This window comes from Pinus tabuliformis, chromosome 9 (assembly GCF_031772625.1).
Source record: "Pinus tabuliformis cultivar Carrire ecotype Pingquan chromosome 9, CPIR1, whole genome shotgun sequence".
Taxonomy (NCBI): Eukaryota; Viridiplantae; Streptophyta; class Pinopsida; order Pinales; family Pinaceae; genus Pinus; species Pinus tabuliformis.
Window position 1 is genome coordinate 1,549,578,144 of NC_142307.1, and position 15,980 is coordinate 1,549,594,123.

At 39.9% G+C, this 15,980-nt stretch overlaps 1 protein-coding gene across 1 annotated transcript in view; it reads right to left on the bottom strand.

The window, feature by feature from the left end:
* The window catches only part of LOC149154508 (pumilio homolog 23-like), a 261,613-nt gene that overhangs the window by 120,802 nt on the left and 124,831 nt on the right, over positions 1–15,980 (bottom strand). The gene's annotated exons all lie outside the window — the stretch shown is intronic.

A 15,980-nucleotide genomic window follows, 5' to 3' on the forward strand; every position in this document is an offset into this window, starting at 1 on the left:
TCACAACAGGGCATACTCGCGGCAATGTATTCAGCCTCGGTGGTGTTGAGTGCAATTAATTTTTGCTTCCTGCTCATCCAAGATACTGAAGCAGACCCCAAAGAGAAGCAGCAGCCAGACGTGCTCTTATGATCCACCACACTACCAGCCCAGTCAGCATCTGAATATCCATGTAGCCTCAAGTTCCCAACAGTGTATCTCAATCCATAGTGAATTGTGCCCCAGAGATATCTCAAGAGATTCTTAGCAGCAATCCAATGAATGTGATGAGCCTCGACCATAAACTAACTCTTAGTGTTCACAGCGAAGCATAAGTCGGGATGGGATTTGACCAAGGACATCAGAGCCCCCACAAGTTGGCTATACTCAGAACGGCTCGCTAATCCTGGCCCAACAACTCTTCCACATACCTTCTTGAAGTTGAGTTCCATCGGAGTAGTCACGGACTTGCAATCCACCATCCCACATCTCTCGAGCAGCTTCACAATGTATTTTCCTTGAGAAAGGAAAATCTCACCTGGATTTTGCCAGACCCCCAACCCTAGGAAGTAATGCATCAGTCCTAGGTGCTTCATCTCGAACTCAGAAGCCAACTCCCTCTTGCATTGATAAATGAGAAGGTCATCACTTGTCAGAAAGAGATCATCCACATAAAGGACCAGAATGAGAGGTATGTCCTTTTCAACCTTGAAGTATAAGTTCGCGTCAACATCGCTCCTTGTAAATCCCATCTTCATAAGATAGTTATCGATCCTCTCATACCAAGCTCTAGGGGCTTGCTTCAACCCATAGAGGGCTTTCTTCAACCTGCATACATGTGTCTCACGATCTTGAACCTCGAACCCCTCGAGTTGTTCAACATTGACTTCCTTCTTAAGCGAACCATGCAAGAAGGTAGTTTTGAAATCCATCTGGTGTAGGCTCCATCCTTGCGAGGCAGCAAGGGCTATGATCGAATGGATGGTGGTATATTGGGCAACCGGTGCAAATATCTCATCATAGTCTACTCCTTCCTTTTGAGAGAAGCCTTGAGCAACAAATCTGGCCTTGAACTTTTCAGCACTCCCATTAGCTCCATGTTTGATCTTGTAGAGCCATTTTGAAGTGACCACTGACTTGTCCTTGGGTCTAGGAACCACATCCCAGACATCATTCTTCATGATTGACTCATACTCCTCATTCATCGCATCCTTCCAAACTTGTTGCTTCACGGCTTCTTTGAATGTGCAAGGCTCAGATTGTACAATGGTACTCATGGCAGCTAAGTACCCTTGGTACCTATTCGGCTTCTTGCTTTCACGAAATGTCCCCCTCGATGCAATATGTTTCTCAGCATCTTCAACAGTATCTTTGAACCACAAAGGCCTTTTTCTTGAAGTAGAGGGCATCAATGGGATCCATCTGACCTTCCACATAGGGCATCAATTCATCAGACGGAGATTCATCCTTCTTTTCTGCATCAACATCATCATTGTCCTTCCTAGGGATAGGAAGATCTCGAATCTTTCTAAGAGTAGAATCTTCATCGAAAGTGACATCATGACTTAATTCCACTTCCCTTTGACCAGGCACACAGATTCTATATGCCTTCGAAGTTTCAATATGACCCACAAACATTATTTTCTTCCCAGATGCATCTAGTTTGTTTCTTTTCTCTTTCAGCACATGAAAATATATGGGACAACCAAAAATTCTAAAATGAGAAACATTTGGTTTCTTACCGATGAAAACTTCTTCGGGTGTCTTGAAGTCCAAAGCTTGATGTGGGCATTTGTTTTGAACATACACAGCAGTGTTGGCAACTTCTCCCCATGAGAACTTCGATAGACTTTGGTTATGAAGCATGGCACGGGTGGCTTTTATGATAGTATGATTCTTCCTTTCGGCAACACCATTTTGTTTAGGTGTATATGCAGTAGTGGTCTCCCTCTTAATGCCAACTTCCCTACAATAGCCTTTGAATTCATTTGACTCATATTCGGTCCCATTATCAGTCCTTAATATTTTGATCCTCTTCCCTGTTTGATTCTCGACCAATGCTTTGAAATAGAGGAACCATTTGAACACTCCATCCTTCTTTAAGAAATAGATCTATGTTTTGCGAGAGAAGTTGAGAAGTCATCCACAAATAGCATAGTACAAATATCCACCCAAAGATGTCACGGGCAACATACCTAATAGATCAAAATGGACCAATTGAAGAATATCGGTGGTTTGTGTTTTACTTGAGGGGAATGGTCCCTTGTATGTTTTACAGCTTCACATCCCTAACAAACACCTTCATGATTTAAATTGAATTCGGGCATACATGTGACCATCTTCCTTACATCAGGTAAGGCTTTCAAATGAAGGTGAGCAAATCTTCGGGGACATAATTCAGATTGAAGAGAAGTATCACAAGTCATTGCTCCCAACAGAGTTCCTTCAACCTGATAGAGACCTTCAACCCTGAATCCAAGAGTGAATGCATCTCTTGGGTTCCTTTGCCAAACATGAACCTTCCCATCAATGAATGTCATCTTGAAACCATTGTCTTCCATCGCAGAAATAGAGACCAAATTCTTTTTCAGATCAAGTACATATAGTACTTGTAAGTGGAGGGTTTGACCTTGATTTAAGTGAAGAGTAATAGTCCCAATTCCTTTCACGGGATAAGTGGCACTATCCCCAAGTATAATCTCCATATTCATCTTCTTTTCAACCAAGTTTGAAAGGGCTCCTTTGTACCCAGTGAAGTGCCTTGAGGCACCATTATCAATCAACGAATGATCCAATGTATCCGAAGGAGAGGTGGTGGTGAGGGAAGAAATAAGATAAAATTATTTTTGCTTTACAACATTAACTTCTTCATACCTAGAGTTTCTCGACTTCTTGGGAGGTCGACCATTTCCATTACGAGCAGCAGGAACATTCCTCTTTCCATTGCTATTGAACTTGTTGTTCCTTTGATTGCCATTGCCTTTGAAGTTGTTATTGTTGTCTTCATCTCTTGGAGTATCCTTCTTGTGAGGTTACTCTCTAGCGAAGTGGCCAAACCTGTTACAATTGAAGCATCTTCCTTTCCTTCCTTCTTTGAATCCAGGCTTGACCCCTTGTCCTTGATTTCTTGGACCAACATTGTTCTTTCTCTTTAGAATGAGCGGAGCAGGCGGTAGGAATGTTTCCATTTGAGGACTTATCTCTTTCCATCATCCTTATTTCTTCTTGAGTACATCTAGCCAATAATTCATCAAATCCCGCAATCATGTCATTGTTGAGGATGGTAGTGTTGAACACATCCCATTCTCTTGTAAGGCCTCCAAGTGCAATAAGAGTAAGCTCCTTGTCACAAATGACTTCTCCAATAGATAGGAGACAATTATTGATCTCGGTAATCCTCATGAAGTAGGATTGGATGGATTCTCCTCTATCCATCTTGATGTCTTTCAACTTGTTCTTGAGAAAGAGAACTTGATTTGCATTATTTACTTTGAACATCCCAACCAACTTGTCATACATCTCCTTAGATGTTTCTAAATCAGAAATATAGGCAACCAAAGGCTTGTGAATAGAATCAACAATAATCTTCTTAGCTTTAACCTCACCTTTCTTGTACTTTGTTTGTGCAACTACAGATGCATTTGAAGGAGGCTCCACTACTCTTCCTTTGATATAGTCCATAGCATCATTTTCTTCCAATGTCAAATCTAAAGAAATTTTCCATGCATGATAGTCGGATTTGTCCTTAAGCTTGTCCTTGGATTTGAAGTAAGATGTAGTTGTCATTGGAACTAGTTCCAAGTCCTTGTCCAACAACTTCCCTTAGTCATTGCTTTGCTTCATTCTTTCTTGGGCTTTGTCTTCACCTGAGCTCTGATACCATGTTAATTTTAGATAACAATGGTATGGTCTATGCTTTAGCACAATTTACTTCAATGTTCCTTATCAGCCCAATGACAATTTCCAATTATATTCAATAGCAATCACATTAACTTAAACACATTGATAGTAAATGCAGATAGAACATAGAAACATGTAAAGAAGACAAGCCAAGACAAGAGGACACAAGATATGGCGGATGCCAAGGACAAGCCCTAATGTGGGGAAACCCTTTGATCAAATCTTCTTATTATTCTTCAATAGTTCAACAGAGAGAGAGTGTGTATAAATATCAAAATTACATGCCCAAAACAGTCCTGCCAAATCAGTAGTCAACAGTAGTCCATGCAACCCTAACCAGAAAGTCAATGGTAGTCAAAGTAGCCCAAAAATGTCCTCTAAGCAGCTCGGTCAACAGCAGAAGAATTTGGCCTTCCAAGAGGGTCAAATTCAGCCCAAAAACTATTTGGTCAACCCAGTCAAACCCTATTGTAGTTTCTGAGGTCAAATCAGAAGTTTAACATTGAAGTCAACTCGGTCACACTGGCCCAATCACCTTGAAAACCATGCCAATCAGTGCAGCCTTCAGAGAATGAAATTCTGCCCACAAAAACGAAGTCAACACATGGTCAAATTATCCAAGTCAATGCTGGTCAACGTTGCCCTGATTTCTGAAATTTTTGGCCTCCAAAAACAGTCCTGAAATTCGTCCTCTTTCACACGTGCGAAGTAGAGAAGGCCTCCAAGTTGTCAACATAGGAGAGAGACGATGAGATGAGTGATGTCCAAATGAGGAGAGCGGTCACTCCTATTTATACACTTCGTTGAGGGTGAGGAGACACACCTATTGGGTTCATGAGCCTACATTTGACTGAGGCGACCTTGACAATTTGTGCATGAGAAAGAATAAATTCAAAATTCCATTTCTGCTTGTCAAAATGAGATGATTTTTATATCAAAATTGAACCTCTCAAAAAGAGGAATCCAATGCAATAATCATCTCCATCATATGAGTTGTCTAAGGTGGAATTTGACCCTAGTTGCCAATTTTAACAATTATGAACCCAATAACCTAGAAAACTTATTCCTAGCAAATTATCTCAAAAGCATTGAATAAAAGCACATCTGGAATCTTAACCTAAAAAGAAAATATTCAATGGAAGCAAATAACACTACCAATCTAATCACATAAATACACAAATATTCTTCCTATTCAACAATTCTTCATTAAAAATAACTTCAAAAACTACTTGGGCTCCCTTACTAGGAAAATGGCCCTCTGAGGAAATTACAAATACAACAATGAACCTAGATATAATCAAGTTGGTCAAGCCCTAGACATGTCCTTCAGCTTGTCCTGGCTTTTCTACATCTCCCTTATTGCTCCTTGCACCTTCCTTGGACTCAACAAACTTGAATGGGAGTCCTTCTCCACCCAACCATTGAGATCTCACTCTCACTATGTCTTGTGCTTGAGATGCCTTGTGTGTCTTCTCCCTTGACCTAGCCTTTCTTTTATAATCTATAATTATGATCGAATCAAAAACCATAATTTCCAAAGTGATTGACTGTTGAGATTAGATCCAAACTCACTTGAGATCAATGGTTGATATCCATCTAATTCATTAAGACAAAAGCCTTTTCATTTCATTCGATTAACTTGTTTTTGTCTTGTAAAATGAAATTACATTAATCACTAACGTAATTAACAAGGTTCATAGCATATTAGCAGACTTTTGTATGCGTAGAAACTTAGGCCTATGCTAAAGTACTTTCCCAAGCTACAAACATCAAGACCCAATATTTCTTGAGGAGCCACCTGTAACTAGTTGTCCCTTCAGTCCTGGCACAATGTCCCTCTTCGAATGCCTACACTCCTTGAATATGCTCCAAGGAGCCTCCACATGCTCCTAACCATCTGCTAATGTATGAACAAGTTTATCTGTCAATATGTATAAGTTGCTCTCTCTAACCTATTAATTCTCTAATACCAAATATAATTTATTTATACCTCAACAATTCTCTTATACCCAGATATTATTCACTCAATAAAATCTAAACACTGTTGGAAAATAAAATCACTGATATTTTAACTTTCAGAAAGTAAAATGCAATGGAAATAAAATATGGAAATCAATCACACTAAAAAAAAAAAATCTGCACAAAACAATCTTCCTTCACTTTCTATTACTCAAGAAAATTAGGGCCTAGACCCACTAAGAATACACAAAAAAATTACAATTGTTGGAACCTAGAAACATAGTCACCAAGTTCGACAAACATTATCTTCTATATTTGAAATTCATCAAAACGGATCTGAATTCAAACAAGTTGGTTGGGGTTCGATTTGGTTCGACCCACGAATTATTATATTTTTTTTTAATAAAAGGGTAAAACCTTGTAATTGTTGCCAGCAAGGTTCATTCGCCACCTTGAGTGACCCTGACTACTGTCTATACAGTGCGCAATCGAATTTCGTAACCTGAGCCTCGATTATGTCATTTTTATGCAGCCTTCCTTCACATGAATCATTGTCAAGGACATATGACCAGCGAAGATCCTACAAAATACAGGTTTCAGATTTAAGTTTAAATGGCGAATTGTGTTTCAACACTACAGCTGGTTTGATGGTGTTTATTTTCACATTGCACTGTCATCATATGACCACCCCGCATTCACCTGGTGACTGGGCAACCCTTGTCCTAACTCCGCCTCTCATTCCTTTCAGGGTTTAACATTGTATTTCAATGTGTCAATATTGAAGAGTTGAGGGCTCAATTTTGAATCCACGTTCTAATTTTCTTTTTGCGCGCTCAATTTTGTAAAATTTTATTATGTTTATGTTTTTATGTTATAAAATGTCAAACTTAATGCCAAATATTATCTTCAGAATTTTCATTGTCGGATTTTTATCAAATTTTAAAGTTGTCAAACTCGACAAACACGAACATAGTTACTTAGCCTAGAAATTAGCCCCTCTAGAAAATTGACTTCAATGAATTCGCCCCTCCTGGATCTCGGCCCTCCTGAAGATTTTGGCCCTGGAAAATTAGACTCCTCTACCAGCTAACTCGGCCCCTTTCTCCCTTCATACAACACCTACGCTCTAGAGAAAAATCGGCCCATGGATAATTCAGCCTCCCTCTAGAACTCAGCCTTCCTCTTTAATAATTTGGCCTCTCTCTCCTAGACTCAGGCCCCCTGAAAAATTTCTCCCAAAATCACCCTATTGCAATTCGTTATCCTTCTCTTCAATCCTGGAGTATCTCACTCCCTTGAAAAAATTGCTCTCTCAACAATAGCATTGTAATGTGTCCTCATTCTCTCCCATGGGTTCTCTTTATAATTTCCCCATTGGCCAAAACCCTTATCTCCAAGTTGATTGAGGGCTAGGATTAAATCCTAACTTTCCTTGATCAACGATGGAGATTAGACCTAAGTAACTTAAATAATTAATTATTTATCCTTAGAAAAACGTTAGCCCAAAGTCAACATTAATTAAATAGTTAACCAATGTACCTTTTCCTAAGTTAAAACATAGGAAGGAGATCATATTAGTTGCTCCTCTCAAAGAAACACATTAATATGACTTCTCTTGCATGCAAGGCACCAATGTATGTTAAGGACCTTCTAAAGCTACAAAATCAACACTCCCTCCTAGCAAGGAAGGGATTCTCCACCAACCCCAACTTGTCCCTGTAGAACACAAACTTCCCCTTCACTAGGGGCTTGGTGAGAATATTTTCTACTTGTTCCTCTATGGAAATGCACTGCATTCTCACAACACCTCTCAGGACCCTGTCTCTAATGAAGTGGTATCTAATCTCTACGTGCTTGGACCTGTTATGAAACACTGGATTCTATGAAAGTTTGATGCAACTTTGTTTATCATAGTGAATCACCGTAGGCCAAAAAACCTAGAGCATTTTGCAAAGCCATATGGCCTCACAACTCACCAAACTAGTTGCCATGTATTCAATCTTTGTTGATCTACCTGCCGATAATTGTCGCTTCCTGCTAAACCACGAGATCACCACTAACCTCGAGCTACAACAACATCCAACTGTACTATTCATTTCCACTACACTCCCAACCCAATCTGAATCAGTGTTTTTAAACCACGCCAATCTAACTCAGACTCGGCCTGGTTGACCGATTCAAACCCCTCCCCGGACTGAATCAGCCAATTAAGAGGTTCAACGACCAGTCCATCACTTAACTGGCCGAGTTGGTCCGCGACTCCGTCGATTCGGTAACAGACCGGTCGGACTCCACATCAATTCTTTTTTAGTTTAACTAATTTCTAGCCCCTCTACTCCTTGCCCACGCCAATAAAGGTGAGCCAAACCCCTCATATTTACTCACGGTTATCTCATTGCATTTATGTGAGCATTTGTGGGGAGTTTGTGAGCAGTTAGAGTTGATTTTTAGAGCAACATTGAGGAGGTTCTTGGGGGATCTTTGGAGCAGCATTGAGGAGTTGGTTCTTGGAGCAGCATTTGCCATTGAGGAGTTGGTTTTTGGAGCAGCACTGAGGAGACTACAAATAGTTTTTTTCACTTCTCAAATTTGCCCTTGTTTTTCTTTTCTTTTTTCAGATCTAGAAATTGAAATGAGTAAATTTTCTAGAAAAAGACTAAGAGTTCTTTTCTTTTCTTTTCATTTTCAAACATTTGCCCTTTCAATTGCAATTCCAATTATCAAAAAATGGCTCCTAGAGTGTCATTGCTTGGGCATATACTGAGATGATTGACAATCAAATGTATTACAAATTTTGTCATAAAAAATTAAGGGAGGAGGAGGGAGCATTCACAAGCTAAAACAACACTTGGTCGGTATTAGAGGCCAAATTGTCCCATGTGCAACACCATTAGAGAAGATTGGGGAAATTAGAAAGGAGTTGCTACAAAATTTTGATTAGTTTGAGGAAGACAAAGCCAGGCAAAAAGCAACAAAGGCTGAAATATGGAGGAAGATGAGTCTAAAAAGAACGGCCAACCCCACTTTTTATTATGAGGGCTCTTGATCTATCCCTTGTACTGATGCATCCAACCCCTTTCGCTTTGTTCCTCCCTCTTTGGAGTCTATTCAAGAAAAGGGTAAGGGTATAAAGAAGGGTGGTATCAAAAGTTATTTCTCACCCTCCTCTCCCTCTCGTAGTGCACATGGTCCTCAAGCTCATCAAATTCAAATCCAACCTACTTTAGACAACCATTGGAAGAAGGAATTGAGAGAAATTGCATGTGATTACATACCCAGATGGTGGTATGATGTTGATATCCCGTTCAATGTTGCCCGTTCACTGTATTATGAACCTATGTTTGATGCCATCATTGTTGTTGGTAACGACTTCAAAGGCCCTAGTATGCATGAATTAAGGGGATCTATTTTGCATAAAGAGGTTATGTCCATTGAGGAATATTTGAAAGATTTCAAAAGCTCATGGGTGAAAAGAAGATGTACCATCATGTTAGATGGATGGACTGTTCAAAAAAACCATACCATCATAAAATTTCTTATCTTTTGCCTACAAGGAACCATGTTTCTAAAATCAGTTAATGCATCTGATAAGGTGAAAGATGCACACTTTTCAGCTTTTGGATGAGGTTGTTGAACAGGTGGGGGTGGTTAATGTTGTTCAGATCATCATAGATAATGCTTCTAACTATGTTCTTGTTGGTAAAATGTTAGAGAAAAAACACAAAACCATCTTTTGGACCTCATGTGCTGCACATTGCATAGACTTCATGCTTGAGAATATTGGTAAAATAGATTGGATAAAGAACATTGTAGAGCATGCCAAAAGCATAACAAAGTATATGTACAATCACTCATGGTTTTGAACCTGATGAGGAAAAACACAGGGTGAAAGGATCTTGTAAGGCCTGCCATCCCTAGATTTGCAACTCACTTTTTGACATTGCAATCTATGTTTTTCCAACATAACAACTTGTAGAAGATGTCTTCCAGTGATGAATGGAATGGATGTCAATGGGCCCGCAAAAAAGATGGCAAAGACGTAAGAAATAATCTTTATGATGACACATTTTGGAAAAAGGCAACAGAGATTGTGAAAATTGTTGGGTCACTAGTTAAGGTGTTGCAGTTGGGGGAAGGGGAAAGATTGGCTATGGGTTTCATTTATGAGGCTATGGATCAGGCAAAGGAGCAAGTAAAGGCAACATACAAGGATAGAGTGGCTAAGTATGGGCCTATTTGGGAGATCATTGATCAAAGATGGAACAATCAACTCCATCGCCCTATACATGCAGTTGGGTATTTCCTGAAACCAAGGTATCATTATAAAGCTCAGCTAGGAGAAGATTTGACTGCGAAAGTGAAAGATGGATCATATGAGTGCCTTATGCGCATGGTCCCTGATGAGAGTGAGTAGTTGGAGATACACCGATAGATCACTTGTTTCAGTAGAGCCACAGGTACCCTAGGCAAAAACCTAGCAAGGATTGCAAGGGAAGCAAATGAGCCAGGTAAACAATTTCACTTTTCAAATTCTTATTTTGTTAAATGTTTATAATTTGAAAGTTGGATATAATTTGTTGAACTAACTCATAACGCAACTATGTTTCTTGTAGCACACTGGTGGAAAGAATTTGGTAGATAGTGTCCTCAATTGCAGAAGTTTGCAATCCGAATTTTGAGTCAAACTTGCAGTGCTTCTGGGTCTAAGCGCAATTGGTCTATCTTTGAGAGGATTCACACGAAGAAGAGAAATTGTTTAGAACAAATACGATTAAATGATTTAGTCTTCGTCCAATACAACCTTTGGCTAAGACACAACCAATTGTTGAACAAAAGACCTGATATAGATCCCATTGTGTTGGAAGATATTGATCCAACCTCAGGTTGGTTAGTGGAGACTCAACCAACAGAGTTTGACCCTGATGAGGATATTGATCTTGATGTTAATATGGAGTTGGATGCATTAGGGACTATTCAGTTAGATGCAGATCCACTAGTACCAACCCCAAGTCCTCCAGCTGCAGGCACTTCCTCTACTCAGTCGCGACGCAGGCGCATAGCTCGTCTATCTCAGCGTGCAACTAGTGCTAGTGCTACTACTTCTACAGTTGCAGTTGGAGATCTTGATGAAGAGCAGGAGCCATGGGTTTCCCCGCCTGACTACGATTCAGAGTCTGAGCTAGATGATGTTGCCTTGTCTAGCAGTGGTGATCACTAGATAGTATTCTGTATTAGTGACTTGTAGTCCTAAAGTTGTATTGTTTCGTTGTAGAGGCCATTTAGAGCCTCCTTGGTTCTGTGTTTTTGTTTTGATCTCCATATATTACATGTACTGGATAGTGCACTGGATGCCATTTTGATATAATAGATATATTCATGAGCATACTTTGATCATATGTTGTCTTCTCTCTATTACTCTAATGATTTGAGTTTGGAAACATGAATGAAAATCTTTAAAAATATGTTTTTTCATTAAAAATATCTAATGTACTTTTTACAAAGACCGAGTCATTGGAATCAATTAGTCCGAGTCAATACCAAGTAGGAGTTGACCCTCGGCGGATTCCAAGTCCGAGTCCGAGTTTTAAAACATTGATCCAAATCTGTATAGCCCTGCAACTACACTCCACCAAATCTGACATATCTCAGTCCATAGTCCATTGCACCACAAGGATATCTCAAGTTCTTAACACATGCTTCGCTGCCACCCAATGAACCCTTCTTGACGCCACCATAAACTAGTTGAGTGTATTCACTTCAACGCATATATATGTCCTAGTATTAACCAAATACATCAACCACCGGAGCAACTGCTTGTACAATGTGGGATCCACTAACTCACTCTCAAATGCATTAAGCTTCCTCAAGTTGGTAATCATGGGTGTAGACATCATCCCTCAATCCTCAATCCGGAAATCACTCCAGGATTTCAACTGCATACTTGCCCTACCCTAGCAAAAATTTTCCTCAATGTTGCCACTCCTCCAATCCCAAAATGTAGTGCATTAATCCAATATCCTTTGTCTCGAAGTATGAAGCAAGGCCCTCCTTGCACATCCATATGAACTTCTTCAATCCTATCAAGAAGAGATCGTCAACATCTACTAAACAAGATAAGTAGTTCACCATCAACAAGTACATAGTACAAGTTGGACTCTACTCACTCTTGGTGAAGCCCAATCAAAGTAGGTACCCATCAAAACTAGAGTACCATGCGCGACGTGTCTAATTAAGTCCGTATAAGGCCTTTAGTTTGCATACATGGGACTCCCTCCCTTGCACCTCAAATCCCTAAGGTTGCTCAATATACACCTCTTCCTCAATCACCCCATTGAGGAAGGTAGTGTTCACATCAATTTGATGAATCCTCCACCCCATCTCTGAGGCAATAGATATAACTGCCCTGATAGATGCATATCCGGCGACAGGTGCAAATGTCTCCACATAATCCACTCCCTCCTTGTGGGATAACCATCTCGCCACGAACCTCACTTTGTACTTCTTAATATTGGCTTCTATGTCATGCTTGATCTTGTAAATCCATCGAGAAGCGACCATCGATTTCCCTTCAGGCCTCAAAACTATCTCCCACGCATCATTCCTAATGATGGAACTATAATCTTCCACCATGGCATCCATCCAAACCTAATATTCTACTGCCTCCTCAAAGGTAGAAGGTTCGGACTCAATGATACTACTCATCAAGGACATATAACTAGGAAATATAGCTGGTGGTCTACTCTCCCTAAAGGTCCTGTTGGGAGCCTCCACATCCCTCAAGGTCTGCTTAGCCCATCTCGACCTCCTCCTAGTAGAGCTCGAAGGAACATCTCGCTCCTCCTCTACTCTAGCAACCCTCAACCACTGGTTGTCGAGCTGCTTTGACTATCAGCCATTGGCGGCTAGAATATGACTCTTGTGGTTGTCTATGCGAGAAGCTTCTCCTTTGCAGCGGTTGAGTGGCTCTAGCAACTATTGTGTTCCTTGGCATCTTCTTACTCTAGCTGGTGACAGTGGTCTACTAACATTGTTTGACCCCATCTATTGCCTTCTACTCCCGCCAACTCCCTTGCTACTAGCGGTTGGTTGTCCTAGCAGCTACAAACCCTGCTTCAAGTTTCAACCCCACACCCAATGCCCGCTCATTTCCTGCACACTCTCTGTTCTACATTTTGCTACCGTCCTCAACCTATTGTGTCGACTGCCCAGTTGGTCCGGTGACTGAGTGCACTAATCCCCATTTTTCGGCCTATCAGGACTACACTCATGTCCACCCTACACAGCTTTGTTGTGAGCCCACTGACAGACCTGCGCTCCTACAATGGCAACTTCTGCCGCCCCTGTAGACTGTGGCAACTAGGTCAAGCCTGTCGATCACCTAGTCGGCCTCCCACGTTCTTTTTTTTATTTCTTTGCCCACTAAAAATATTTGGGCCCTCAAAAAAATCTCTCAATTGTTCATCCAATTTAAAATTTGAAAAAAAAAATTAAAAAAAAAAAATAAAAAATAAAAAAAAATCAATTTCGTACAAATGTAGCTGAAACCTAGCTTTGGCTATCCGATATGAACCCGACACTGACAATTGCAAGATTCATTTAGAGTTTGGATACTGATACCATGTTATATTTTACACGAACTCAACACCTAGTATTTAATTCAAAGCAATAAATCATTGAACAAATACACGGCTAAGTTCTTAACAAATAATATTCAGTGAAAGCAAATTACTATATGAATCACATAATCACAAAAAAATTACTACTCAACAAATCAATTCTTCATTAATAAAAATTTGTAACTTACTTGGGCTCTCATTCTACAATAATGGCCCAACTGAGAAATTACAGATTATAGTATGTCGAATCTAATCTAGCAGATCTACTCTCTCTTGCAAATCTGGATCTCCAACTCCTCTGCACTCTCTCAGACCTAGCTCACGCTCACTGAGATGATGCTCTCAACCTTGTGTTGCTATTATCATTATGTTTCTTCTCCTCACATTAGCCTTGTTGTTATAACTTTACATTGAGCCAAAACGTTAATCCTAACCTTAAACCTAATCTCAAAGTGATTGACAGCCACGATTAGATCTCACCTCAGTTGAGATCAATGGCTAAGATTAAAACTTATTCACTAAAGTAAACAATTTACTTTTCCTAAGTTGTATTTTAGCTCAATAAGCCAACATATTAATCTGTGTTTTTCCTACGCTAAACTTAAGCTAAGTTACATCAGCAACTTGCTCAACATAGGGCAAGTTCTCTAAGGTGATGTGGCCGACTTCTGCACACATATACACAAGGCCTATGTAGAAGTACCTGCCCAAGCTACAAACTTCAACACAACGGCTAGATTTGACCTTCCACCAACTAGATTTGACTCACATGTGTGGCTTGCACGAGATGTCACCCTGCATCAATGAGTAATTTCCTAGATCTCCAAAACCCTCACTGATTTGAGGAATCTCACACATGGGTTTTGTTCAAATAAAAATTTACATAATTTTTGACATATCATTTGTCCCCACATGTCAAGTATCGACCTTGATTTGCCACCTTTTCCCACACGTTCCAAAAGAGAAAGTATGGCCACCTTTAAACTAGAATATTTGCTTGATGCCTTCACCTTTTGCCAAATTTTGTACATGGCATGTCAAGTACACATTTTGAGCCTTTGTTGATTTTTCGACCCAAGACCCTATGCATCAGGATCCATGAACTGCCTCAACAAATGTGAAATGTTATGAACTGTGAGACTGCCATGTTAAAAACTGTGAAATGAATATTGCACCAAGGCCAAAGAAATGCATACATACTATATGACACATGACCATGTGGAAAGACATAGGTGTGCTCAAGACATGGGCTGGACTGGACCTACATAGTGTGACCACCCCGACAAAAACAATGGCTTCCCTAAACTGTGTGTCCAATTAGGTCCATCCTAAGGCCTCCATTTCTATCCAGTACGAAAAGGACTTACGAGTGGGGACTAAAAGGACTGGGCATGGCTAACCATAATAAGCCTCAGACACCATGATGCATAGTCATCACATGGCCTCCAAGGCTTTAGACTAGCATTCTTTGATCTTGTATGGCCAAACTGATAATATCGCAATAGGTACCCCTGCTGAAATGAGGGGTAACAGTTCCAAATAAATTTTACTCATCTTCTGTTTACTTTGTTGTGCTTAGGCCATGGATCTATCAAACTAAAAGAGCTGCTGTGAATTTCGTAATTTTTGAACAATGGCACTCAAAGGCTTGGACTGGATAATCATTTAGATGATTGTGTTAGTTATCTATACATGAAATTGTGAAGAATATAAGGTTTCTCTGTAGAAGAAAGCAGAGGTGATTCATAGACTCTTAGGAAATTTCATTATCTGAACTCTGGATGTAACGTTGACCCAGAGATGAGCACATCGTTATGCAAAAGGAAAAGGATAAAAGAGGGGGAGCACTGTTTTTCACCAGAGGTAGATGTGGAGGTGGAGGAACAAGCAAAAGATGTATGTTATTACTACCTCAAAGGACAAGTAATTCTCTTAATGATATCTCACAATCTTAGAATCAATGCTTTAAAGTTTTAAACAACTACTGGAATAAGGAAGTTCAATATCCATATCCATTCCAATTTTATTAACCAATGTGCTTCACTTCCAATGTATGAAATATAACTCCCTAAGGTCAAGCACTCCTACCGAATCTTCATTCTCCTTTATCATATGGCCTCTTTGATTGATTCTTACCCCCTCTGCAATGACATCAAAAAAAAAAAAAATTTGACCACACTCAGGAAAACGAATATGAAGAGCAGTAGCGCAGCTCCTAATTTCTTCTTTCCTTTAAACTCCCTAAAAATTCTCCCAAGATTTTACTCCACCAAACAAACCACAAAGCAACAACATTCCTGTCATGCCCCAAGAAGATTCCCTACGAATAAATGGTTTGATGATGAATGTAGGCTCCTTTTTTAGAGATGTAAATATGATTTTTAAACAAAGTAGGCCAAAACCCATGGAGATTATTAATGCATTTTTAGACAAATGAAAAGTACAACATGACAAGCTACTAAAGGTCTCACTAGAAGCTACTAAAGGTCTCATAAGTGTGCACCACAAAAGCATTGGCAAGGCAAA